General features: G+C 38.0%; 1 protein-coding gene across 2 annotated transcripts in view; it reads left to right on the top strand.

The window, feature by feature from the left end:
• Positions 1 to 27,312, top strand: part of LOC141402756 (bumetanide-sensitive sodium-(potassium)-chloride cotransporter-like) — a 325,712-nt gene that overhangs the window by 78,423 nt on the left and 219,977 nt on the right. For both annotated transcript variants that reach the window (XM_073984675.1, XM_073984674.1), the window contains exon 3: positions 20,332 to 20,352. The gene's annotated coding sequence lies outside the window, so the exon portion shown is untranslated. The remainder of the gene's footprint in view (positions 1 to 20,331; positions 20,353 to 27,312) is intronic.

Here is a 27,312-nt window from a genome sequence, read left to right as displayed (position 1 = left end):
GGGCCCTAAGGTAAATCGCAAAACGCAGATCTCTGAAATTGATTTCGGATAAAACCTATATATGGGCTGATAGCTATTCAAGAGGCCTTTAATTTAAGCCAAGTTTCGTCCGCCCATCTTTTATAGTTTTTGCACAATGGGCTGTTCTGTTTAGTGTCTTTTTCATAGGTGGGCCCTAAGGTAAATCGCAAAACGCAGATCTCTGAAATTGATTTCGGATAAAACCTATATATGGGCTGATAGCTATTCAAGAGGCCTTTAATTTAAGCCAAGTTTCGTCCGCCCATCTTTTATAGTTTTTGCACAATGGGCTGTTCTGTTTAGTGTCTTTTTCATAGGTGGGCCCTAAGGTAAATCGCAAAACGCAGATCTCTGAAATTGATTTCGGATAAAACCTATATATGGGCTGATAGCTATCCAAGAGACCTTTAATTTAAGCCAAGTTTCGTCCGCCCATCTTTTATAGTTTTGGCACAGTGGGCTATTATGTCAAGTGTATATTTCAGAGGTGGGCCCAAGGTAAATCGCAAAATGCAGATCTCTGAAATTGATTTCGGACAAAACCTATATATGGGCTGATAGCTATTCAAGAGGCCTTTAATTTAAGCCAAGTTTCGTCCGCCCATCTTTTATAGTTTTGGCACAGTGGGCTATTCTGTCAAGTGTATATTTCAGAGGTGGGCCCTAAGGTAAATCGCAAAACGCAGATCTCTGAAATTGATTTCGGATAAAACCTATATATGGGCTGATAGCTATTCAAGAGGCCTTTAATTTAAGCCAAGTTTCGTCCGCCCATCTTTTATAGTTTTTGCACAATGGGCTGTTCTGTTTAGTGTCTGTTTCATAGGTGGGCCCTAAGGTAAATCGCAAAACGCAGATCTCTGAAATTGATTTCGGATAAAACCTATATATGGGCTGATAGCTATTCAAGAGGCCTTTAATTTAAGCCAAGTTTCGTCCGCCCATCTTTTATAGTTTTTGCACAATGGGCTGTTCTGTTTAGTGTCTTTTTCATAGGTGGGCCCTAAGGTAAATCGCAAAACGCAGATCTCTGAAATTGATTTCGGATAAAACCTATATATGGGCTGATAGCTATCCAAGAGACCTTTAATTTAAGCCAAGTTTCGTCCGCCCATCTTTTATAGTTTTGGCACAGTGGGCTATTATGTCAAGTGTATATTTCAGAGGTGGGCCCAAGGTAAATCGCAAAATGCAGATCTCTGAAATTGATTTCGGACAAAACCTATATATGGGCTGATAGCTATTCAAGAGGCCTTTAATTTAAGCCAAGTTTCGTCCGCCCATCTTTTATAGTTTTGGCACAGTGGGCTATTCTGTCAAGTGTATATTTCAGAGGTGGGCCCTAAGGTAAATCGCAAAACGCAGATCTCTGAAATTGATTTCGGATAAAACCTATATATGGGCTGATAGCTATTCAAGAGGCCTTTAATTTAAGCCAAGTTTCGTCCGCCCATCTTTTATAGTTTTTGCACAATGGGCTGTTCTGTTTAGTGTCTGTTTCATAGGTGGGCCCTAAGGTAAATCGCAAAACGCAGATCTCTGAAATTGATTTCGGATAAAACCTATATATGGGCTGATAGCTATTCAAGAGGCCTTTAATTTAAGCCAAGTTTCGTCCGCCCATCTTTTATAGTTTTTGCACAATGGGCTGTTCTGTTTAGTGTCTTTTTCATAGGTGGGCCCTAAGGTAAATCGCAAAACGCAGATCTCTGAAATTGATTTCGGATAAAACCTATATATGGGCTGATAGCTATTCAAGAGGCCTTTAATTTAAGCCAAGTTTCGTCCGCCCATCTTTTATAGTTTTTGCACAATGGGCTGTTCTGTTTAGTGTCTTTTTCATAGGTGGGCCCTAAGGTAAATCGCAAAACGCAGATCTCTGAAATTGATTTCGGATAAAACCTATATATGGGCTGATAGCTATCCAAGAGACCTTTAATTTAAGCCAAGTTTCGTCCGCCCATCTTTTATAGTTTTGGCACAGTGGGCTATTATGTCAAGTGTATATTTCAGAGGTGGGCCCAAGGTAAATCGCAAAATGCAGATCTCTGAAATTGATTTCGGACAAAACCTATATATGGGCTGATAGCTATTCAAGAGGCCTTTAATTTAAGCCAAGTTTCGTCCGCCCATCTTTTATAGTTTTGGCACAGTGGGCTATTATGTCAAGTGTATATTTCAGAGGTGGGCCCTAAGGTAAATCGCAAAACGCAGATCTCTGAAATTGATTTCGGATAAAACCTATATATGGGCTGATAGCTATTCAAGAGGCCTTTAATTTAAGCCAAGTTTCGTCCGCCCATCTTTTATAGTTTTTGCACAATGGGCTGTTCTGTTTAGTGTCTGTTTCATAGGTGGGCCCTAAGGTAAATCGCAAAACGCAGATCTCTGAAATTGATTTCGGATAAAACCTATATATGGGCTGATAGCTATTCAAGAGGCCTTTAATTTAAGCCAAGTTTCGTCCGCCCATCTTTAGTGTCTTTTTCATAGGTGGGCCCAAGGTAGATCGCAAAAATGCAGATCTCTGAAATTGATTTCGGATAAAACCTATATATGGGCTGATAGCTATTCAAGAGGCCTTTAATTTAAGCCAAGTTTCGTCCGCCCATCTTTTATAGTTTTTGCACAATGGGCTGTTCTGTTTAGTGTCTTTTTCATAGGTGGGCCCAAGGTAGATCGCAAAAATGCAGATCTCTGAAATTGATTTCGGATAAAACCTATATATGGGCTGATAGCTATTCAAGAGGCCTTTAATTTAAGCCAAGTTTCGTCCGCCCATCTTTTATAGTTTTTGCACAATGGGCTGTTCTGTTTAGTGTCTTTTTCATAGGTGGGCCCTAAGGTAAATCGCAAAAATGCAGATCTCTGAAATTGATTTCGGATAAAACCTATATATGGGCTGATAGCTATTCAAGAGGCCTTTAATTTAAGCCAGGTTTCGGCCGCCCATCTTTTATAGTTTTGGCACAGTGGGCTATTATATCAAGTGTATATTTCAGAGGTGGGCCCAAGGTAAATCGCAAAATGCAGATCTCTGAAATTGATTTCGGACAAAACCTATATATGGGCTGATAGCTATTCAAGAGGCCTTTAATTCAAGCCAAGTTTCGTCCGCCCATCTTTTATAGTTTTGGAACAGTGGGCTATTATGTCAAGTGTATATTTCAGAGATGGGCCCAAGGTAAATCGCAAAATGCAGATCTCTGAAATTGATTTCGGACAAAACCTATATATGGGCTGATAGCTATTCAAGAGGCCTTTAATTTAAGCCAAGTTTCGTCCGCCCATCTTTTATAGTTTTGGAACAGTGGGCTATTATGTCAAGTGTATATTTCAGAGGTGGGCCCAAGGTAGATCGCAAAATGCAGATCTCTGAAATTGATTTCGGATAAAACCTATATATGGGCTGATAGCTATTCAAGAGGCCTTTAATTTAAGCCAAGTTTCGTCCGCCCATCTTTTATAGTTTTGGCACAGTGGGCTATTATGTCAAGTGTATATTTCAGAGGTGGGCCCAAGGTAAATCGCAAAATGCAGATCTCTGAAATTGATTTCGGACAAAACCTATATATGGGCTGATAGCTATTCAAGAGGCCTTTAATTTAAGCCAAGTTTCGTCCGCCCATCTTTTATAGTTTTGGCACAGTGGGCTATTATGTCAAGTGTATATTTCAGAGGTGGGCCCAAGGTAAATCGCAAAATGCAGATCTCTGAAATTGATTTCGGACAAAACCTATATATGGGCTGATAGCTATTCAAGAGGCCTTTAATTTAAGCCAAGTTTCGTCCGCCCATCTTTTATAGTTTTGGCACAGTGGGCTATTCTGTCAAGTGTATATTTCAGAGGTGGGCCCTAAGGTAAATCGCAAAACGCAGATCTCTGAAATTGATTTCGGATAAAACCTATATATGGGCTGATAGCTATTCAAGAGGCCTTTAATTTAAGCCAAGTTTCGTCCGCCCATCTTTTATAGTTTTTGCACAATGGGCTGTTCTGTTTAGTGTCTGTTTCATAGGTGGGCCCTAAGGTAAATCGCAAAACGCAGATCTCTGAAATTGATTTCGGATAAAACCTATATATGGGCTGATAGCTATTCAAGAGGCCTTTAATTTAAGCCAAGTTTCGTCCGCCCATCTTTTATAGTTTTTGCACAATGGGCTGTTCTGTTTAGTGTCTTTTTCATAGGTGGGCCCAAGGTAAATCGCAAAATGCAGATCTCTGAAATTGATTTCGGACAAAACCTATATATGGGCTGATAGCTATTCAAGAGGCCTTTAATTTAAGCCAAGTTTCGTCCGCCCATCTTTTATAGTTTTTGCACAATGGGCTGTTCTGTTTAGTGTCTTTTTCATAGGTGGGCCCAAGGTAGATCGCAAAAATGCAGATCTCTGAAATTGATTTCGGATAAAACCTATATATGGGCTGATAGCTATTCAAGAGGCCTTTAATTTAAGCCAAGTTTCGTCCGCCCATCTTTTATAGTTTTGGAACAGTGGGCTATTATATCAAGTGTATATTTCATAGGTGGGCCCAAGGTAGATCGCAAAAATGCAGATCTCTGAAATTGATTTCGGATAAAACCTATATATGGGCTGATAGCTATTCAAGAGACCTTTAATTTAAGCCAAGTTTCGTCCGCCCATCTTTTATAGTTTTGGCACAATGGGCTGTTCTGTTCAGTGTCTTTTTCAATACAGCTCTTTGATATATATTAAACACGTATTTATGCCTCCTTCATTCATTTTGTTCAGAATTGTTTATACTTTACCGTTATTTTAATAGTTATGACCATAAATTATAATTTGCGATTCAATTTGTTCTCCAATTTTAGTTAAATATGTTTTCTCTGAGTCACCCTGTGAATGGTTTGCGCCTTTGCTAAAAATTAATTTTTCCAATATAATTTCCAATATAACTTCACAGGCATCTAAAGTGGGCCTTATCGGTCCATTCCTTAGGGTACCACCCACACAAATTATCAAGATTTTTGTTTAAGTGCAGCTAAGGGTCTGTGCGAGAATCCAAAATAAGACACACTTCCAAAATGGACTATGTCGGTCCATTCCTTTAGGTACCTCCCCCCAGAACTTTTGAGATTTTATCTCAATCCATATCTTTGTCGGCAAGTTCATACGCCCAAAATTCTGAGGACCCCCTAAATACATAATTTTTTAAAGGTGTTTCAATTCACACAGGCCGACAGTATTTCTCTGTCGGTAAAGCCGAATGATATTTTTTTCTTGTTAATGCTATGTTTGTGAAATCGTCGTCAACTTGGTCTTTCCATTGGAGTTGTGGTCATGTCTTTCTGTCATTTGGCTCGTATTCATATACCTTTCTAGTGGGTTCATATTTATCCATCCTGCTGACATGACCCAGCCCACGTGATCGTTGTAGCTTCATATGTTTTACTATAACGATGTCGGTCGGCTGGTACAGTTCGTGCTTCATACGGTATTCACCGTCAACGCATATTGGCCCATAAACCCTTTTGCGCTCTGGGGTCATACTAATGCGGCATTAGACGTATGGCTCTAAAGTTGCCACAAACCGTCTTGTCTCATTTCTTGTACACGGGACATAGCAGTCTGAGGTTCCAATTTTTGGCTATGCATTCCTACAGGCAAATTTGCTAATAAACTGATGCATACTCCTTATCAGTATATTCCTAACGGTCTTGCACAGTTCGGCAGGCTGCCCTTCAGGCGATTAATTGTTTTCTTCTTCGATATCTGTATCGACTACCAGGTTCCCTTCATCATCTTTGTAGGAGAATGTCCCTAATTGTTTTTAAAATTGTCGGGCTTCATTCTGACGCCTGAAGATCTCTCTTTCTTCTTTGTTCTGAAAATATCCCATCCTCTCTCTTCTACTCCCTATATTTTTCCTTATTACTGTGTGTTGTTACTGAATAGGGGTGAAATTTATGCCGCGTTATTCCCTTCAATAGCCCGACGGGACTTCTGGTCGTACCATGAATTTTTTAGTTGGTGGTGTGTAAGTTGGGCGGAGTAGGCTTGTGCTATCTGTTGTGTTTGCAGCTTCCGTTTTGTGTTAGTTGGCACTTCCGAATTCAATTCGCGAGTGAAACTCTTTTCGAATTCGAGCAAGTTGAGGAGGGATAACTTGTCCTATCCCCACCACCAAACAAATACTTATCCCAACCCCAAATAAACTTGCCTTACCCCCACCAAATAATTGTATAAAAAAATACTTTTTGACATTTTGCCTGTTTGGGCGAATATAATTTTTAATGATTTTTATTAATTTTCTCGTTTAGAGTTAAGCTTGATGATCGAAATTGTTTGCAAGTGAAAAAGGAAAGCCGAAACCAAATTATGTGACCGGTTTCGCTGTTGGTCGGGCAGCTCTTCAGACATATCGACTGTAGAATGGCTTCTCTGTCCTAGATCTTTTGGTTTTTCAAAAAAGCCATTCCACAGTCGATATGGCTGAAGAACTGCCCAACTAACAGCGAAACCGGTCACAAAATTTGGTGGCTGTGTGGGTCCGAGTCCTTGGCTTTCCTTTATCACTTGCAACAAATTTCGATCATCAAGCTTAACTTTAAACGAGAAAATTAATAAATAAATTACCACCACCCCTTAAATTTTCACTAGCGAGTAAATCGGAGCTCTGCTTTTACAGCAACAGTAAGACGTGAGCGTGCATTGGCTGCTCCAAGCAAATGATTCGAGTCGATGTTCGCTTCTCGCATCGATCGGTCGTCTAACACACTGGAAGAGTGTCTTCCGTGATCGATCTGGTTTCTGCTTTTCCCATATGGGGTCATCAATGTGGCCTGGCGTATGGCGAGGTGCTGGAACCTTGTGCTGATCACTACCATGTCCTTTTTTTTTGTAGAACAATCATAATGACAGCTTTCATTAATTTTACACTTTCCATATAAGCTTTTGGACAATTGCCCAAACCACACACTGGGTAAAAATGTGTTCATATTTTGAAATCAAAATATACTATTGTAACTATGTAAATATATATTTTGTTGCTACAACCAAATATATGGGTGGGACAACACAGTCATTCCTTACATTTTTTATTTCCTCTTCAGTTTTTTTACTCTCCATACAGTCTTCCGGACATTTCTTACAGACCGTTTTTTTTACTGACCATCCCTGCTTCTTCATTCACTATTCCCGTTATCACCATGCTCATCATCACCACCATAATCACCATAAACGGCTTCCATAGCCATTATCTAAATGAATATGAGTCTCTTTGCTTGTTGCCTGCATGTCTGCTCGCCATTTACTATGATGCCATTGCTTCTTCATGGCCTTTAAGATATTCGGGAGGTTGTTTTATTTTCTTTCGTACATCATCGAAGTGGCATATCACCATGTTCTAAATCAAGATTTATGACTATTTCCAAGCTGGACAGACACATAAAACAGCTACTACTGTGATGATTGTTGACTGACTGGACAAGGAAGCTGGACATGGAGAGGAGACGATAAACGTAGGGGGATGGATGGATGGGATGGAAATGCCATATTGCCATATTCACTGACTTAAGAGGCATTTAAAGTGCCATAAAAATTCAGCTGACCCCCATCTTAAAGAGCATACGGCGTTTTTCTTCTTGTTAGTATAAATAGCATCAATTTCTGCCATTCCCTCCCATTCCGTTTTATTCCACTCTTTCTTTCCTCCATTGATACATTCGACGAACTGCCAGTATCAATTCATGCCTATCTCAAACATAATACAGATATAGAGATTGTATAAATATTGGCCGATTTAAATTGCTTCCTCTCAGTCCATGACATCCCCGTACCGTCGTCGTCAACAGCAGCACCATCATCCTACTCTCATCATTATGATGGTGCGAATGATATTGATAATGCCCTGATATAATGTCGCTGATGCCTTAGCTGTGAAAGCCATTGTTGACGAACGAACAGACAATTGAATTGTAGGCGTTCTAAGTTAAATGATTTTGCGTTTGTTGTCGTTGTCAACGTTCTACAATGGTCGTTTATCTTTAGCTTAAAACTACATAGAACGACGTCAAAACTGTAATTCTTTGCAATTTCTATTTTGCACTCTCTTGCTTTGTGCTCTTAGCACGTGTTAAAATTGCTTCTAAATCAATTGTATTCCATCATGCATTCAATTGCTTTCCGTTGGCTTGTTTCTGATAGAGAGATAGTGAGTGGGTCGTTGGCATATGGTAGGATGATGTATTCGGAAAACATAAACGGCTTTATAACGAAATTCTCATATGATTTAAAGCTTTCTGTGAAAAACGCTACAAATGTGTGATGTCTACTTTTAGGGATTAAACTATGAATTATATATTTTTTTATAATGACTTTAACTGAAATGAATGTCTTATAATAATGACTGAGATTTATCACTAAGCTCACAGTAATTGCCTGCATTGTTTGTGAATGAAGTCATTTATTTATCCTTTGTAATTTTATGTTAGGTTTACATTTTCAATATGTGTGATGCATACTTTTAGGCGATTAAATTTCAAGTTTATCAACTTATTTTAATGCAGTTGTATTATTATTATTAGTTTTAAAATGAAACAATAAAAAACAAGAATGCATATTAATTATTCTCAGAAGTTGTATTCATTTGAATATAAAACTCTTAGCCATAATTACGTTAAAATTCGGCGAAGTTATAAGAAAAAAAAATAATTCTTGTGCATATCGCTCATTTACTCAACGAGTGACACATCTCGAAAAATCAAGTTTCAAGAAAAATGCGATTTAAGTTGACGACTGAAATTTGACTTCTCAACTTAAACCTTTTATTGCACAAAAACTAAAATAACAACTTGGACCTTATTTAGTAAACAGCTAGCCAGATATCACTGCTAAACAACTTGGACCTTATTAAGTAAACAGCTAGCCAGATATCACTCCTAAATTTCTGTGGAAGATCAAGCATGATTTGAAGTGTTTTAGTGCTTCATAAACTCTACAAACATTTTTGTTGAATTAGTGCAAACTCGTAGTAAATTAACTGTAACTCGTTGAGTTTTGGAGATATCAACAAGAAAATTTGACACAAGATAAAATATAAGTTGCAGAAAAATAGAAATTGCTAACTCAGAAAACCCATTTTTTGAGATATGCCACTCTTTGTGTAAGTGAGCGATATATTAAAATAAACTTGTGTCCACAGCATTATAGCGGGGTAACAAAAACTAAAGGGTGTTTTTTAAGCTAGATAGAACTTTAAATTGTAAAAAGTAACACAACAAATTAAATTTTGATGAAACTTTTTTTATTTGTTTCAGTATACTCTGACAAATCATCATGAATAGACTCACGCTTGAACAACGCTAGGAAATTATCCAAATTTACTTTGAAAATCAGTCGTCGATTCGCACAACTTATAGACGACTTCGTCATTTGTATGGCGTTCAGCGATGAGGCGCATTTTTGGCTTAACGGGTTTGTTAATAAGTAAAATTGCCGCATATGGAGTGAGACCAATCCACAAGAGACCCTACAGACTCCATTACATCCAGAAAAATGCACCGTATGGTGCGGTTTTCACGCTGGTGGCATCATCGGACCTTATTTCTTCAAAAATGAGGCCGGAGCTCGCGTTACGGTCAATGGAGATCGTTACCGCACAATGATCAATGATTTTTTGTTTGAAAATATGGATGACATTGATCCGGAGGAGATGTGGTTTCAACAGGATGGCGCTACGTGCCATACGGCGAACGCATCCATCGAGTTATTGAAATCAAAATTTGGCGATAAGTTGATTTCGAGAAGTGGACCTGTCAATTGGCCTCCAAGGTCGTGCGATTTGACACCTCTCGATTATTTCCTGTGGGGCTACGTGAAGTCACTGGTTTATGCTGATAAACCAGCAACAATTGATGCCTTGGAGGCCAGCATTGTTCGTGTTATTCGTGACATACGGCCAGCAGTGCTCGAAAAAGTGGCCAAAAATTGGACGTCCCGAATGCACTTCGTCAAGAACAGCCGCGGTGCCCATATTCAAATGTTGATTTTCAAATGTTAATGTCACGTATTGATCTTTCGAATAAAAAAACATTTTGATTACAATTTAATTTTTTGTGTTATTTTTTACAATTTCAAGTTCTATCGGGCTTAAAAAATCACACTTTATTTTTATAAGTAACTAGCCGACCAGCTCCTTTTCTTAGGTCAATTGTATTTTTCTTGAAACGCTAATTAATCGGGATTTGCAAGTCGTCGGGGTTATGCTTAAGTGCTCCATGCGTCATGTTTGACTTTTTGAGATACAGGTGGTTTTCAGGGTTTTCCGGTATGATCTTTTTGAATTTTTTGTCGGCTTTCTTCTGTCTGCTCTAGTTTTCGAGATATCCAACCTTTAAACGCAAATGGCTTAACATTTTTTTCAGTTATGAAATTATGGCAAATGACGTATGGAACACTTAAGCATGACATTGACGAATAAATAAAATATCTTCAGAAATGTTGGTGTCGTTATTACTGCCATACAGGAAATACGATGGAATGGGAAAGGCGTAACAACAACACCTAAAGGTGACGCACTGTATCATAGCTGCCATGACACAAAGCAGGAGTTTGGTTGCGGATTTGTAGTTGGTCGGAAGTTAAAACATCTGGTCTCTAGCTTCACCCCAGTGAATGAAAGACTCGCTGCAATTCGATTAAAAGCTAAATTCTTCAACATCAGCTTTATTTGCGCTCATGCTCCCACTAAAGAGAAGGGCGAACTGACTAAAGATATATTTTATGAGCGCTTAGAAGAAACATATGACCGTTGTCCTGCCCATGACATTGAAATTATTCTAGGCGATTTTAATGCCAAAATTGGAAAGGAAAATATCTTTGGCCCAACTGTCGGAAAATTCAGTCTCCACAGAGAAACATCCATAAGGGCACCTGACTGTCGCCAGATCAAAGAACAAGAAATCAAATTGATCACGTTGTGATAGATGTAAGATATTCATCGAGCGTGTTGGACACGGACCACAACCTTTTTGCAGCAAAGGTACGCACCCGGTTAAAGGTAGCAAGCAAAGTACGAACAGACACCACACGAAAGTTAGACATCGGTAAGCTACAAACACAACAGATAGCCACAGCATATTCCACTCAACTAGCGAAATTGCTTAATCAAAGCACTCCTCATCCCGATAACGTATCAGCGCAATGACAAAGTATTGCCCAATCCATGCAAACAGCCGCAGAATCCATGCTTGGATACCAGAGTCCTCCACCAAGGAATCCATGGTATGATCAGGAGTGTCGTGCTGCTATCGAAGAGAAAAATGCGGCATATAGGGCTACTTTACAATCCGTAGCAACGCGTAGCGCACGAAAGAGAAATCGGGAGAAAAGGAGAGAGGAGAAACGTCTTTTCCGCAGGAAAAAGAGAGAGATAGAAAAGCGGGAGTGTGAAAAAATCGAGATGTACAGTAGCCAGAATGAAGTCCGAAAATTCTACCAAAGAGTCAAGCATCAAAGTGATGGCTTTGGTACAGGCACATACTCCTGTAGAGACCAGCAAGGTAATTTGGTAACTGATACAGATAGTGTGCTCAGGATATGGAAAGAACATTTTTCAAAACTGTTGGTATCCAATAGTAGCGAATTCGACGAAGATATCACAGATCCAATCCCAGAAGATGGTATCGAATGTATACCACCCGACTAAGAAGAGGTAAAGACAGCTATAAACCGGCTGAAGAATAATAAGGCATCAGGAGCTGATGGCCTACCAGCCGAGCTGTTTAAAACCGGAGGCGACATGCTGATAAGGTGTATGCATCAGCTAGTTAACTACATCTGGCAGGAAGAACGAGTACCCGACGATTGGAACCTGAGTGTCATGTGCCCCGTCCATAAGAAAGGAGATAAGACTGTATGCTCTAACTATAGGGGCATAAGTACACTCCCTACTGCCTACAAGATCGTGTCAGGGATATTGTGCGAACGATTAAAGCCCATGGTCAACTAAACAATTGGACCCTACCAATGCGACTTCAGGCCTGGCAAGTCCACCATTGACCAGATATTTACCCTGCGGCAAATCCTGGAGAAGACCCAAGAAATGCAGATCGACACCTACCACCTTTTTGTCGATTATAAAGCAGCCTTCGACAGCCTGCTGCGTTCAAAGGTATTCCAAGCCATGTCTGAATTTGGTATCCCCGCAAAGCTCATCCGGCTTTGTAAAATGACTTTAACTGACACGAGATCCTCAGTTAAAATAAGATAGAACCTATCCGAAAAGTTTTGCACCAAAAGAGGTTTCAGACAAGGAGACAGACTTTCGTGTGATCTCTTCAACATCCTGCTGGAAAAGGTTATACGAGAGGCAAACGTCAAAAGAAGTGGCACAATCTACTTGCTTATGCTGATGGGACGATCAGTAAAAGAAGTAACTGATACCTTTATGAAGGTCGAAGGTGAATCTGCTAAAGTGGTGAGAAGACCATGTTGATGGTGTCGACGCGCAATGCGTCCATTGAGCTCGGACCAACTGTGGATGTTGGTTCCTATTATTTTGAGGTAGTAAAATACATCGTCTACCTCGGCACCTCTGCAAACACAACAAACGACATCAGTTGTGAAATAAAAAGAAGAATTGTATTGGCCAACAGATGCTAATTTGGTTTAAGTAAGCAGTTTAAAAACAAAGCCACAACTCGTCAAACAAAAATAACGCTCTACAAAACACTGCTACTTCCCGTGCTGATGTATGGCTCTGAAGTCTGGGTACTTGCGCAAGCAGACATGGCAGTGCTTGGTGTGTTTGGGAAAAGGATTCTTCGAAGGATCTACGGACCAATCTGCTTTGACGGTGAATATCGACGACGCATGAACCACGAGCTGTATCTGCTATACAACGACATCAATATAGTTAAACGTATCGAGATGCAGCGATTGCGTTGGCTAGGCCATATCATAAGAATGAGCGATGATGAATCCGCTAAAAAGGTGTATAAATATGAACCGCTTGGCGATGCACGCAAAATTGGCAGGCTAAGGAATAGATGGCGCAAACAAGTGGATGAAGAGATGAAAAGGCGCGGTATTCCAGAGTGCAAAGCAACAAATAGAGAGATCTTTTCTTAGTTCGGTCTATGGAACAAAAGTTCTGTAATGGGCCAGCTAAGTAAGAAAGAGAAACATGAATTGCTTCTTAAATCCTTCAAGAATCGATCTAAAGCTCCAATCAGCCACGTGGCTAAATCGACTCCAAATTGCCTGAAACGGATTTCTTCTAAACATACTTGGGGTCTAAAATCATTATTTCGATGAAGCACATTTTGCCCGTATGAAAGTGTATATACCCTCGTTAGCATAAATCAAATCGGTTACTCCCTTGGAGAGTTGTCGTGCGCATCATTTTAGCGAAAATAAAATTGAACATTTGTCGTGGAGTTATCCGAAAATTTGGACCGATATTTTCCAACTTAACTACACGGAAGAAAAACAAAGCCTCTCTGACATATGTATGTCCCAAACATATTTTGCAGCAAACATAACATATGTTTGGGTCCTGCAAACAGATATATGTTTGGGTGCAAACAAATTATATGTTTGGATGGAGACAAATTATATGTTTGGCTGCAAACAAATACAAACCCAAAAGCCAAAAAACCAAACACATGCGCATGGGCGTTTTCCGAGAGCAAAGGAGCGTAAATTTCAATCTGAAACACATTGAAATGTATGATCACTTGTTCTAAGTAAGCGCTCGCTGGCTATCTCAAACATATACACACATTTATAAATGGTGGTGGTTTATTGAAAGGCATAAAAAGCACAAGCAACAACAGACATAAAAAATTCCAAAGAAATACATAACAGACTTTAATATAAGAAACCTGAATGAAATAATCGTTGAACGCTTCTCTTTAGTTGTGAAATAAAACACATTTTCCACAAAGTTGAAATCATCAGCTGGAAATCGGCATCCGGAATCAAATGATTATATAATATAATAAATAGGTATATCCATATATCCATTTCAAATATACATATGTATGTATATGAAAAATGTATTGATGTAATTACCAATACTAAATGCGATTTCTTCCTTGTCCAATCCCAGCAAAACATTTTGGAAGTTGTCCGATTGGAGTTATGATTTCACAACATCTTTCAATGTAGTCCAACAGAGTTATGAAAAATGCAGTCCGTAACATACATTTTATAAGCAGTTGCTGTAGAGATCCCTACAGAAAAAAAAAAACAGTTGGTTGATCCCAACACATTTCTTCAAAAGACAAACAAGAGTGTATACATTTCGGAGAGTTTGTTATAAAATAAAGAAATAGAAACTGAAGTTGCGAACATTTTTGCTGTAGTTCACGAGACGGAAATTGTTAATGGAGTGAAGTGCAGTTGGAGTCCATGTCGAAAGCTGAACTGGTAATGGGAAATTAACATAAAAAACCTTTAGTATGATGAAACAAAATCAGATGCGCTTGGATTAATTGGGGAACGGAGAAAGTAATCTCAAATGTGATTGAATTTAATGGAAACTTTTTTAATTTGTTTTTAATAAAGTTCTTTGTATTCTTGTTTTACACAAATAATAAATGCATTCTATTTATTTTGGGATATTTCGCAATAGCTTGCATTTTTACTGCATCTTTGGATTGATTAAAAACATAATCCGAAGAGTGTCTTTAAATTTAATCCATAATACTACATAAAAAGTTGTGATTTGGATCGAAAACGGAGTGCATCCTATCTGTGTGCTGTGGAAGCAAAATGTAGTGCATCCTAGCTGCGCGCCCTCTTGTAAAATTCATAAGTGAATTCATAGGAAAAGATGTACTCCAACGGCAAATGTACTGTACACTTGTAGTGATTCAACTGCATCCGCGGATGCAAACTTTTTTGCTGGGATAAAATATTTCCATTCACCTTTTTGATTCAATTATAAAATTTTGCAATTATAAAATGTATTGGGAATTTAATTTACTGAACAGCACAATTTCTTAAAGAAAACACAAAACGCTGATTTATTCACTCACTTTACCGTCTTTACTCAACGATTGCATTTAGATAACTGAAGAAAAAAAAAAAAAAACAAAATAATTAATACCATTTTTTTCTTTTCCTGTTCGCACTTCTTTTACCGCATACAAACCTCCAAAGCTTCTGCATACACACAGCTCTTTGTTATAAAACAGCATTCCGCAGCTGCGAGAGCCCTGTTGTTACTCTCTTTGACAAAAATTCTCTCTCCACCCATAAAAAATATATTCTAACATAAACAAGTAAAAAAGTATCAGTCGGCTTTGCCGACAGAGATAAACCCTCAGCCTGTGTATATTGAAACAATTTGTTCCCAAAAAACGCATGTATTAAGGGAGTGATTAGGATTAGAGATCAAAAGTTTTGCGGAGGAGATACTAAAAAGAATGGATCTCCAGCCACTACATATGGTACCATAGGTGTTTTTTACAACTTCAGGGACGTTTGCTCAAGAAGTATGGACTTGCCCCTGAAACAACTTTTACCATCGCAATTGAGGCAGCGAATGCAAGTTGCTTCAACAAAAATCAAAGCGATTCGAAAGCAGGTCTTAAAGTGAACATGTATCCGAAATTTTGTGTGGGAGGTACCGGATGGAGTGGACAAATATAGTCCATATTTGAACCTGATCTATATCTGGTAGATATATTAGGATGTGTAAAGTATGGTTCAATTCGGCCACTCTCTTCAAGAGTTATCGTACGCACAATTTGTCCGAACATTTTTGAACTTTTGTGGGGGAGGTACCTGAAGGGGTGGACCGATATGGCTTCTCTTCGAACTTAAACTATGTTTGGACAAAATATTACTAAGGCCAAACTTTGGACCAAATCGGCAGACCTGTCCGAGAGTTATTTTGCCCTCCAACCTCCTCTCACGGTATCATAGGGGTTTTTTGCAACTTTCAGGCTATTTTCTCAGGAAGTATGGACTTGCCCCTGATGAAAGTTATACCGGCGTATGGAGGACAGTGAATACAAGTTGCTAAAGCAAAAATCAAAGCGATTCGAGAGATGGTCCTAAACTGAACTTTTCCAAATTTTTGTGTGGGAGGTACCCGACGGAGTGGACCGATTGAGTCCATATTAAAACCTGATCTAAGTCTGGTACACGCTCCACGATGGGCAAAGTATGGACCAAATCGGTTACTCCCTTCAGGAGTTATCGTGCGGACAAATTTTCCGAACATTTTCGAACTTTTGTGGGGGAGGTACCGGAAGGAGTGGACCGATATAGCTTATCTTCGAACTTAAACTAAGCCAAACTAAACTAAACTACGAAAGCCAAAATTTGAACCGAATCGGTTCATCCGTTCGAGAGTTATCGTGCGCTCCAGCCAGCCAGACAGACCGACAGACAGACAGACGGACATTGCTCAATCGACTCCAAATTGTCTGAAACAGATTTCGTCCAAACATACTTGGGGTCTAAAACCATTATTTCGATGAGGCACATTTTGCCCGTATGAAAGTGTATATACCCTCGTTAGCATAAATGCTGAGGGTATAAAAATATGTTGGTACCCAAACAAAACAAAAAAAAAAAAAAAAAAAAAAAAAAAATTGATATGTTACAAAATGTTGCAAACATATATTTGTTTGGACTCAAACAAATTATGTTTGGATCCAAATATATAGGGTGTTTTTTTACGGCCGATAGAACTTGAAAATGTAAAAAATAACACAAAAAATTAAATTGTAATCAATTTTTTTTTATTCGAAAGATCAATACGTGACATTAACATTTGAAAATGATTTCGAGTATATGGGCACCGCGGCTGTTCTTGACGAAGTGCATTCTGGACGTCCAATTTTTGGCCACTTTTTCGAGCACTGCTGGCCGTATGTCACGAATAACACGAACAATGGTGGCCTCCAAGGCATCAATTGTTGCTGGTTTATCAGCATAAACCAGTGACTTCACGTAGCCCCACAGGAAATAATCGAGAGGTGTCAAATCGCACGACTTTGGAGGCCAATTGACAGGTCCACTTCTCGAAATCAACTTATAGCCAAATTTTGATTTCAATAAGTCGATGGTTGCGTTCGCCGTATGGCACGTAGCGCCATCCTGTTGAAACCACATCTGCTCCGGATCAATGTCATCTATATTTTCAAACAAAAAATCATTGATCATGGTGCGGTAACGATCTCCATTGACCGTAACGCGAGCTCCGGCCTCATTTTTGAAAAAATAAGGTCCGATGATGCCACCAGCGTGAAAACGCACCATACGGTGCATTTTTCTGGATGTAATGGAGTCTGTAGGGTCTCTTGTGGATTAGAGTTGTATAGTTCATGAACGAACTAGTTCAATTGAACGATTCATTGAAAAGAGCGTATGAACTACATCAGTCGATATAGTTCATTATAGTTCAATAGCTCACTGAGCGCCGACCGAAAGATCCACAAAGAACGATCAACGAACGACTCACAATCTAGTTCAGCATGTCATTCACATAATGTGACGCCGTCCTCTATGCTAAGTGACACCTTCGTAATTAAACACATCGTATCCCAATATATCGAAACCATTACCTATTCAATGTGCCTTGTTTTGGATAGAAAAAATTGCCAGCCACTTAAATGAAATTGTAATTACATTTGTTTCGAAGGCTGTTTTTTTCTAAACTTAATCTTTCTTAATGAATGGAATAAAAATATCTAAATGTAATATTTTTGTAGTTTAATTATACTATTCTAAAGTTTGTTCCTATTTGATGTATGTATGTACAGTTTGTCAAGTAATTGTTTTCGAACCAAGAAAACTAACATTTTTCTGTATTAATTTATGAAAAATTACTGATGATTGTGATAAAAAGTCGGGTTTTTTTGCAAAAAATAGTTGGTCGACTTACTGAAGACAAGATAGGACGAATAAATAAAAAAATAACCCACGTAGTTTAACAAAAAGTAACGAAAACCAATAACTACATATAATGCAAGTTGTCAAATAAATGTTTTCGAAATTTAATGGAGGTTCCAAAATAACCCATATTTTTGGTAAATTCTTGAAAATCATGACATTTTATGAATGTTATTCTTAAAAAGGGTTAACTACTAACAAGTATCAACAATATTAGGCATAGAATATCTTTACTAGGAGGGTTACCATATGGACCAAGGGAGTACCAGATCATATTACATGTGAACAGGGTCGTATAGGTCTTTAACCGGGAATATCTGAAAACTAAGGCGTTTTATGAGTTTTTTAGTTCACGAGAATGGACTGCCATCAAATATTAAATACAGCATAATTAGATCAGTAGAGTTGCCAGATCGACTATAAAGGTACCAGGTTATATAAACAGTGAACGAGGCCACCTGGGCCCCGAAACAGGGCACCGAAGTTTGTTTTTTTACTTAAAATTAATTAAGAGATAATGGCATTTCACTAAACAATCGGAAATATCGCAGTAGGAGACCAATATTGCTTAGAAATGTATGGGGTAAAGGTTTCGACAATTGTCAGAAATGCATACTTCGACCTATTGGACACATTTCGCGTACTCCGCAGTACTACTGTAGTACATGTTTAAGGGGAAAATTATGTTGATGGGTAAACAATGCTTCAGTGTTAGCATGGAAGCAAAAAACTTAGAGAATTCCTCTGAACTCGCTATAAACAGTTGAAATCGGAGGTCTATTAAAAATCAGCATATACTGACTATATCTTATATATGCATTTCTAAGCGATTTTTGTACTTTTATGTCGTATTTTGGTTTATGTTGGAGAATTCCGTTATCCCTTAATTGAATTTGAGTTAAATAAACAAATTTTAAGCCCTGGTTATGGATCCAGGTGGCCTCGTTTACTGTTTATATAACCTGTCACCTTTTAGTAGATCTGGCAAGCCCCCTGATCTAATTATTCTGTAGGTAATATTTATTGTAATTGATGGCAGTCCATCCTTTTGAACTAAAAAACTCATAAAACGCCTTAGTTTTCAGATATTCCCGGTTTAAGACCTATAGAACCCTGTTTACATGTAATATGACCTGGTACTCCCTTGGTCCATATGGTAACCCTCCTAGTAGGGATATCCTATGCCTAATATTGTTGATACTTGTTAGTAGTTAACCCTTCTTAAGAATAACATTCATAAAATGTCATGATTTTCAAGAATTTACCAAAAATATGGGTTATTTTGGAACCTCCATTAAATTTCAAAAACATTTATTTGACAGCTTGAATTATGTGTAGTTATGGACTTTCGTTATTTTTTGTTGGACTACGTGGGCCAATTTTTTATTTATACACCCTATCTTGTCTTTAATAAGTCTACCAACTATTTTTTGCAAAAAACCCGACATTTTTATCCCAATTATCAGTCATTTTTCATAAATTAATACAGAAAAATGTTAGTTTTCTTGGTTCGAAAACAATTACTTGACAAACTGTATGTGTTTTCATCAAGAGAACGATTAAGAGCACGTAAACGATTCTGATCCGAATGATTGAACAGTTTTCACACAGATGAACTATGAACTAGATTACTGAACTTGTTCAGTTAAGAGAACTGAGCTATTGAACTAGATCTTTTAAATGAACTAGATTTTACAACTCTATTGTGGATTGGTCTCACTCCATATGCGGCAATTTTGCTTATTAACAAACCACGTTAAGCCAAAAATGCGCCTCATCGCTGAACGCCATACAAATGACCAAGTCGTCTATAAGTTGCGCGAATCGACGACTGATTTTCAAAGTAAATTTGGATAATTTCGTAGCGTTGTTCAAGCGTTAGTCTATTCATGATGATGTGTCAGAGTATCCTGAAACAAATAAAAAAAATGTTTCATCAAAATTTAATTTTTTGTGTTACTTTTTACAATTTAAAGTTCTATCTAGCTTAAAAAACACCCTTTATATTGGTTTGCAATCAGTCCCAAACTAATATTTGTTTGGATCCAAACATATTTCTAACATATATTTTTCTATGTTTGTATGTTTGGAAAAAATTACGAGATGCAAAGTTTGGACCAAATTGGTGGATCCGTTCGAAACTTATCGTGCGTACCTGCCAAATTGTCCCAAACGGATTTTACCCAAAATAAAGTAAGAGGTATGTTAAGGGACCATGTTATGGTCCGGTTCGTGGAAAATATCATGGAACTGAGTCATCATTATTTTGTAAATAAATCCAACTATCGGCATAAGGCATTCTCAAGTCCATCATATGTTTAACTCCAATTTAGTTGAAGATATTTTTTTATTGTATTACTTGTTATTTAATTAATTTCAAATAAATTTCTTTTTTTTTAATATTAATTTTTGTTTTTTTCTTTATATTTTCAGAATTAATTTCTCGATAAATAAGTAAGTAAATGAGCACGCTTATAAATTTAAATATTTTCTCATTATCATTAATTATCACCGCACTCAAAATGAAAGTATGTATGTATTTACCCCCAATAAAGGTTCAGCAATTAACGAATGCAAATTTCGATCGATTTTGTTATTTAACCAAAAAGAAAATGTCAAACAAAGAAGTGTCAATAAATGAATTCAAATAACAGCAGCAGCAGCAGTGAATATTATTGCCTGACAAAAATTATTAACAAGCTCATTATCGTTTGACTGGCTAATTGGGTGAGCGACAGAAGGGCCGCTTCTCATTTGCCATAGCTGTAATGGTAGAAATAAACAGTTAATCGGAAATAAATGACAAAAAATCTATATTTTACAAAGTGCAAATAAACATACGAACAAATATTCTGATTAATGACATCGCGACAAGAGTATATGTGATAGGCAGCAGTCCGTCAAGCATTTTACAATTTCTTCATCTTTTTTCTTTTTTCCAGCAGACATTAAATTGCTATTTGCAATCAATAAAAATGTTATTTTTGGCCACTGACATTCAACGATGATAAATTGATGTTAATTCTGAATGAAAAGATAAAACAAACAATAAATGTTTTGTTTAACCTTTCTTTTTTTAATGAATGTTTAATGTAATCGAGGATGAAATTGAAAAAAAAATTAAATCCAAATTGATATGAATGTTAAATCTGATTATTTTTATTATGTATTGCTTTTCGTTCGGTTTCAAAAGTTTATAATCTACTTAAATTTAAAATTAAATAAAAGTGAAATGTTCATTCTCTGTTGTGGGAAGTAATTTGTTTTTAAAATAATTCGATGAAATTTTGAACGCTTGAAGTGTTTCAAGGGAAATCCTAATGCCTAGGAAACACATAGAAATTTCCATTTGTATCTTCGTTTCATTAGCAATGTAATTTCACTTCTTAACATTCCAGTGAATTTATTTCATTTATACGCAACTATTTAAAATTTATTGGTTTTGTTGTTTTGTGGTTGGTGGCTTGTTGTAGATTTTAAGCAGTGTTAAAAATTAACAATTCGTTACACATAGAATTTAAAATGCAAAGCAAGCACAAAATGTCAATTGAAATATTAACAACATTGACCCAATAATGGCAAAAATAAAATATGCATACATATCGACATATGCTACTAGCCAGCAAACCAAACTGTCAGAGTTAGAATGTTTTTGCCGACTCTGATTAAATATCGTAAAGATTTCTAATTTTTCACCGGAGAGATTTCGGTCCGAATTCGGAAGAAAAGTTTTTGTCCAAAGATGATTGAAATCATAAAACAAGAGAAAATATACCAAATTCTCTTCAGAGAGAAAAAAGACTCGGACATATCGACAAGAACTCACTCAGACTCGTCGGAAACTATTTCCGAGTAGGTACAGGTATGGACTTTCGAATAATCGATTAATCGACTTTTTGCGGTCAAAATTCTTAAAGTCCTAGTCGACTATTGACTGGAGGGAAGGTCGCATAATCGATTATCTTGGGATCGATTTTCGGTTTTGCTCATAGTTTTTAAGGTGAGAACACAATGCAAAATGCATGCTTATCGAAGCCTAAATTTATGTAAATGAATAAAGAAATGCAAGATTGCATTTTAATTAGGTAGTACCTGGCCTTTATTCTTTTACATGAAATTAAGCGTGAAGAAAGCAACAAAGTACATTGTATTTTAACCTTTAGTCGACTTTGGCGGTTTTATAGTTTTCTGACAGCTATACAATCGTCTGTGCAAATGTTCCAAAGAAAACTTGAAAATCGACGAATAATCGATTATAGTCGATTTTCTGTGGCTATCAAAAAGTCGAAAGTCGAGTTTTAGGACAACTGAAATAATCGCCAGACCGAAAAATCGCATTTTTAGTTTTAGCCCAAAATTGAAAAGTCGAAAAATCGATTATTGCTTTTCTTTGCCTATTCCTATTTCCGAGCAAACACGTCCGAAATTTGGTTTGCTGGATATGTAGGTACATTAGAGTGACGCAATTGTTATTTTTTTTGGAACTCCTACTCCCTACCTTTTCCATTTGATGCAAAAAGCTTATATATGAAATTTTATGGCGATCGGTTAACGTTAACCCGTGCCACCTGGGCGATCTTTGTTTCCATAATAATTTGTATGGAGCCAAAGGTGCATTTTCACGAAAATTTTCTAAAAGCCGCTTTTATGATTCAATCGATGAGGCAAAAACTAATCCTGCAAAAATTGTGTGTCGGATCAGATTTCGATATAGCCCAAAATACCTCAAAATCGGTCTACCGGTGCTATAATAAAATCCGATCCGATTTTCATAATATTTTCTAGGATTCGTTTTTTAGCCACAACAATGAACTGGTAAACAATTTTCATCAATTGGACCATAAATGCAGGCAGAAGGAACATCGACAAAAAAAAAATTGCCCCACCGAGAATGCTGGTTGATCAATCTCAAGTTGGTGATCAAATTCGAAAGTAGATACCCTAACATGAGCAAAGGGAGTCCTGATCTTAACAAGCTCTGGCTCTACCACCCTACCCGCATTACCATCAAAGTTGAAGGATGTGAAGGCAAAGGAGATGAATCAGCCCCACAACAAGTGAAGGAGCGCCTACACCTGGCCGTGTGGTTTCAATATAAATGCGGCTTTTAGAGAATTTTCGTTAAAATGCAACTTTGGCCCCATATACTATGGTAACAAAGATCGCCCGGTTGACACAACCCCAAGAACATGAGGTCGAGGTCTTTGTAAGGGACAGAAACACAAAGTCTCTGTTTGGGCAGAAACCGTGGAAGGCGGAAGACCAAAGCCATGTGTTTGGACACAAAGCCCAAACCCCTGGGGAGACCAGAAAGTCGAAGCCTCATTGTGTGCACACAAGTCAAGTGTGTGTGCAAAATTTGTGGTATGGGGACGCTTTTCCTAAAATTTTTGGACGGCGTCCTGACACAACGCCCAACGGTAGAATGGCCCAAAATTAATTTGGCCGGCTATAAGGCCCATTTTCACTTCGGGCGTTATGACCTTCCTATCCATTGCCACAAAGTCCAAATTACATGGGACGCGCGGCAATTATTCGCCCGGATTTTCACCTTTGTACAGATGCAAAGTTGGCTACGAGTATAGATCTACTTGAACCTATCCAGCAAAAAAATCCATTACTAAATAATGGGTTAAAATCCTAAGACTAAATACCCATTTTCAAAATTTGAGTAAAACAATACCGAAATTCCAAAGGTACCGTTCTATGGGAGTATATCAAAACGGCGATCTATTCCGACAAATTTCTGAAGGAATGTTTTTAGACTAAAAGAAAACTAAATACCAAATTTCCGATATTTCGGTAAAATAATATGACTAAAACCTTCAAAATACTGAAATTCAAGAGGTACGCTTCTATGGCGGATATAGGAAGAGGTAGGCCTATATTGATAATTCACTTTTGGAATATTTTATAAACCCGTAAAAGACTAAATAACAAATTTCAGTCATTTCGGTGGAATATTGACGTCACAGTCTTCAGAATTACGAGAATCGGGAGGTACCGCTCTATGGAGGCTATATGAAGATGTGGAGCTGTACATTCAGGAGGACAGTTTTATATCACCAACGAAGACTTAATACCAAATTTCTTAAATTTCGGTCCGTTACTGAGGCCACAACCTTCAAATTACCGAAATCGGGAGGTATCGTTCTAGGGGGGTTATATGAAGGCATGGACTTTACCGACAAATTTAAGGGGTAAAGCTAGATACCCCCAATGCAGTACCTCCCGATTTTCGGTATTTTGAAGCTTGTGGCCACTATAATCCACCGAAATGACTGAATTAGTCTTCGTTTGGGGTACAAAACTTTCCTCCTGAAATTTGTCGATATAGGTCCACGCTTTCATATAGCCCCCGATATTTTGTGGCTTCAAAATACCGAAAATCGTGAGGTACTGTTCTATGGGGGCTATGTGAAGGCCTGGACCTATACCGACAATTTTCTGGGGAAAAGTTTTATACACCCAATGAAAACTAAGTACCAAATTCCAGCCATTTCGGTGTGATAATGAGGCTAAAACCTTCAAAATACCAAAAATCGGGTGGGCTATATCAAAACGTAAACCGATATATGTATATCATTTGCAATACCAAACATCCTAGGAGTAATAGAAACTTCTATACCGAATTACAAAGCTCAATCTTAAAACTTGCGAGCTGTATCTTGATTGCCACATACGGACGGACATGGTTATATTGACTAAGAATTTTTAAAGAGTGGACCGATGTGGCCCATTTTCGAACTTAACCTAAGTTTGGATAAAATATTACGAGGTCCAAAGAATGGACCTGATCGATTGCTCTGTTTAAGAGATATCTACCGTACAATTTTAGCGAATGTTTTTGAACTTTTGTGGGGGAAGTACTGGAAGGAGTGGACCGATAAGCACAATCTTCGATTTGTAACTAAGATTCGCAGAAATATTACGATATGCAAAGTTTGGACCAACGTTGCATCCAATTCGAAAGATGTCGTGCGCTGTAGGAGTTTTTACAGATTTCGGGTTATTTTCTCAGGAAGTGTGGACATGCCCCTGAAAAAAATGTACCGTCGAAATGGGGGCTGTGAATGCAAGTTGTTGCAGAAAATCAGACAGCTGGCCTTAACCGGATGTCCATTAAGATAAATTCGAATTTAATTAGCGAAGACGCAAACCACTCTAGCAGAGACACAAAACGCTCTGTTAGCGCTTTTGCTAACAGCGCTTTAGCAGAGCACTGTTAGACGATAAATATTGCGACATCGGGCAATATTTTTTAAAGGTGTTATTAACTCAGGGGATAGCTGTCTCGATAAGCTTTCCAATGGTACCCATGTTGTCCTGGCAGAATTTTTCTTTAAGAGCCTAAAAAGGACATTTTTACAAAGAAAATATTTTTTGAATAGCTCTGTTAACTTTAATAGTGCTCTGCTAACGCGCTGTTAGCAAAGCGTTAACAAACGCCTTGTGTCTCCGCTAGAGTAATTGGTGTCTTCGCTAGTTAAATACGAATTTATTTTAATGGGCATCTTAACCGACACTTTTCCGAAATTGTGTGCGGGAATTACCCGAATGAGTGGACCAAAATTTATAGTATAGTTTTAATAGTTTGTAGCAAATTGGATACTCACTCCGAAAGTTATAGTATCCCTGTCGGACTTTTATTAACCAGTTGATAAAATGACTGATAATAGATCGATAATTTTTAAACTGACTAAAAACTGGCTGAAAATTTATCTAGAGATGAACCACTTTGAACAGAAAAAATTTTCGGCAATTGTCCATGTCTAGATAACTTTTCGACCAATATAAAGTTAGCCGAAAAGTTATCTAGAGATTAACCACTCTGAAAACAGAAACATGTACCTTCTGCAAAGTATTTGTGTTTGTTGTAAAAATAAGGCACAAATGTATAAAGAATTCGCATTTGCTTTTTCTTAATATTCTTCGTATAAATGCAGCATCCAGTTGTAGAATACAGTGTTGATGGACTGAACATATTCGTACATATTACTCATATTATTCTGGAATTAAAAAGGAACACAAAGGAAATATACAAATTTGCCTCTTCTTCTCTCTAACAAAAGAGAGAGAGAGAGACAAAGAGAGGGAGAGAGAGAATATGAAAAGTCAAAAATAAAAAACACACAGAAACAAAAATTGTTTTTTTTACATTATGTTTTAAATTGACTACAAATAGGCAAAAAAAGTTAGTTTATTATCAGTCGAAAAGTTATCTGGCGTTGGACAATACTGACTACTTAGGCGCTCATCGCCTTGTAAAATTAGTCGGTTGGCATAAGGGAAAATAATCGATAAAATGCCACTTATGTTTAAAAAAAGCTAGCTTTATGTGAGCTTTAAATCGGCCACAGTCCCTACAGGGATTAACAAATTAGCTAGACTGTAACGTGACAATTGTCATATACATACAACAACACCTACGGTCTTCCCTTACCATCATAGAAGCAATGAGTCGAAATGCACTCAAAAGCACTTCCATCTACGCCAGTCATGCATTAAAGTCATTTGCGTGCTGTACTCAATACACAATAATTCGCGTTCACTTCATTCCAGTTGATCCTTTAGTATTCCAGTTTTCGCCGTTGAAGCCAGCTTGCTACTGCTGGGACTTGTTATCCACCAAGGCAATTCCTTGGCTTGTTGCGTTTGAAAATTTTGGAAGGGCCTACCCATTGTGGCTGTCCCACTAATACATTGCACACAGTGAATTCTTGTTTACTGTCCCTCACAGAGACTTCGGTTTCCTGTTCCTCGTAGAGACTTCGGTTTCCTGTTCCACACAGAGACTTCGGTTTCCTGTCCCACACAGAGGCTTCGGTTTCCTGTCCCACACGAAAGCTTCGGCATTCCGCCCCACACAGAGACTTCGGCTTTCTGTCCCACACGGAAGCTTCGGCTTTCCGTCCCACACAGAGACTTCGGCTTTCCGTCTTACACAGAAGCTTCGACTTTCCGTCCAACACAGGTACTTCAGTAGTCTGTCCCCCACCGGAACATCGTTCCCTGTTTACAGAGATACGTAGTAGTTTGTACGAGATCGTAGCATTAACTATTGTAGCGTTAGCTAGTTATCACATCGTCGTACTCAATCGACATCATCCGAGGTCCCGAAATCATCAATCAACACGTTCCCGATCATCACCGAACCGTAGAACTAATCAACTTCTTTGTCCCCGTTCATCGACAGCAGTCATCGATCATCGTCGTTCATCAGCCGAGTTCACGATCAACGTCAGCCGAGTTTCCGAATTCCATCATATCGTCGTCAGCCGAATGATCAGCAATCAACACGTTCCCGATCACAGTTAAATCGTAGAACCCGAACGCCAACCAGCTTCGTCTCCACAACAAGCTCAGAACCCGTTTATCAATCAGGCTCGTCGTTCCCGATCATCAACGCAGTTC

This window comes from Musca autumnalis, unplaced genomic scaffold (genome assembly GCF_047663935.1).
Source record: "Musca autumnalis isolate F117 unplaced genomic scaffold, ASM4766393v1 scaffold_4, whole genome shotgun sequence".
Classification (NCBI taxonomy): Eukaryota; Metazoa; Arthropoda; class Insecta; order Diptera; family Muscidae; genus Musca; species Musca autumnalis.
This window is presented reverse-complemented; position numbering and strand designations above follow the sequence as displayed.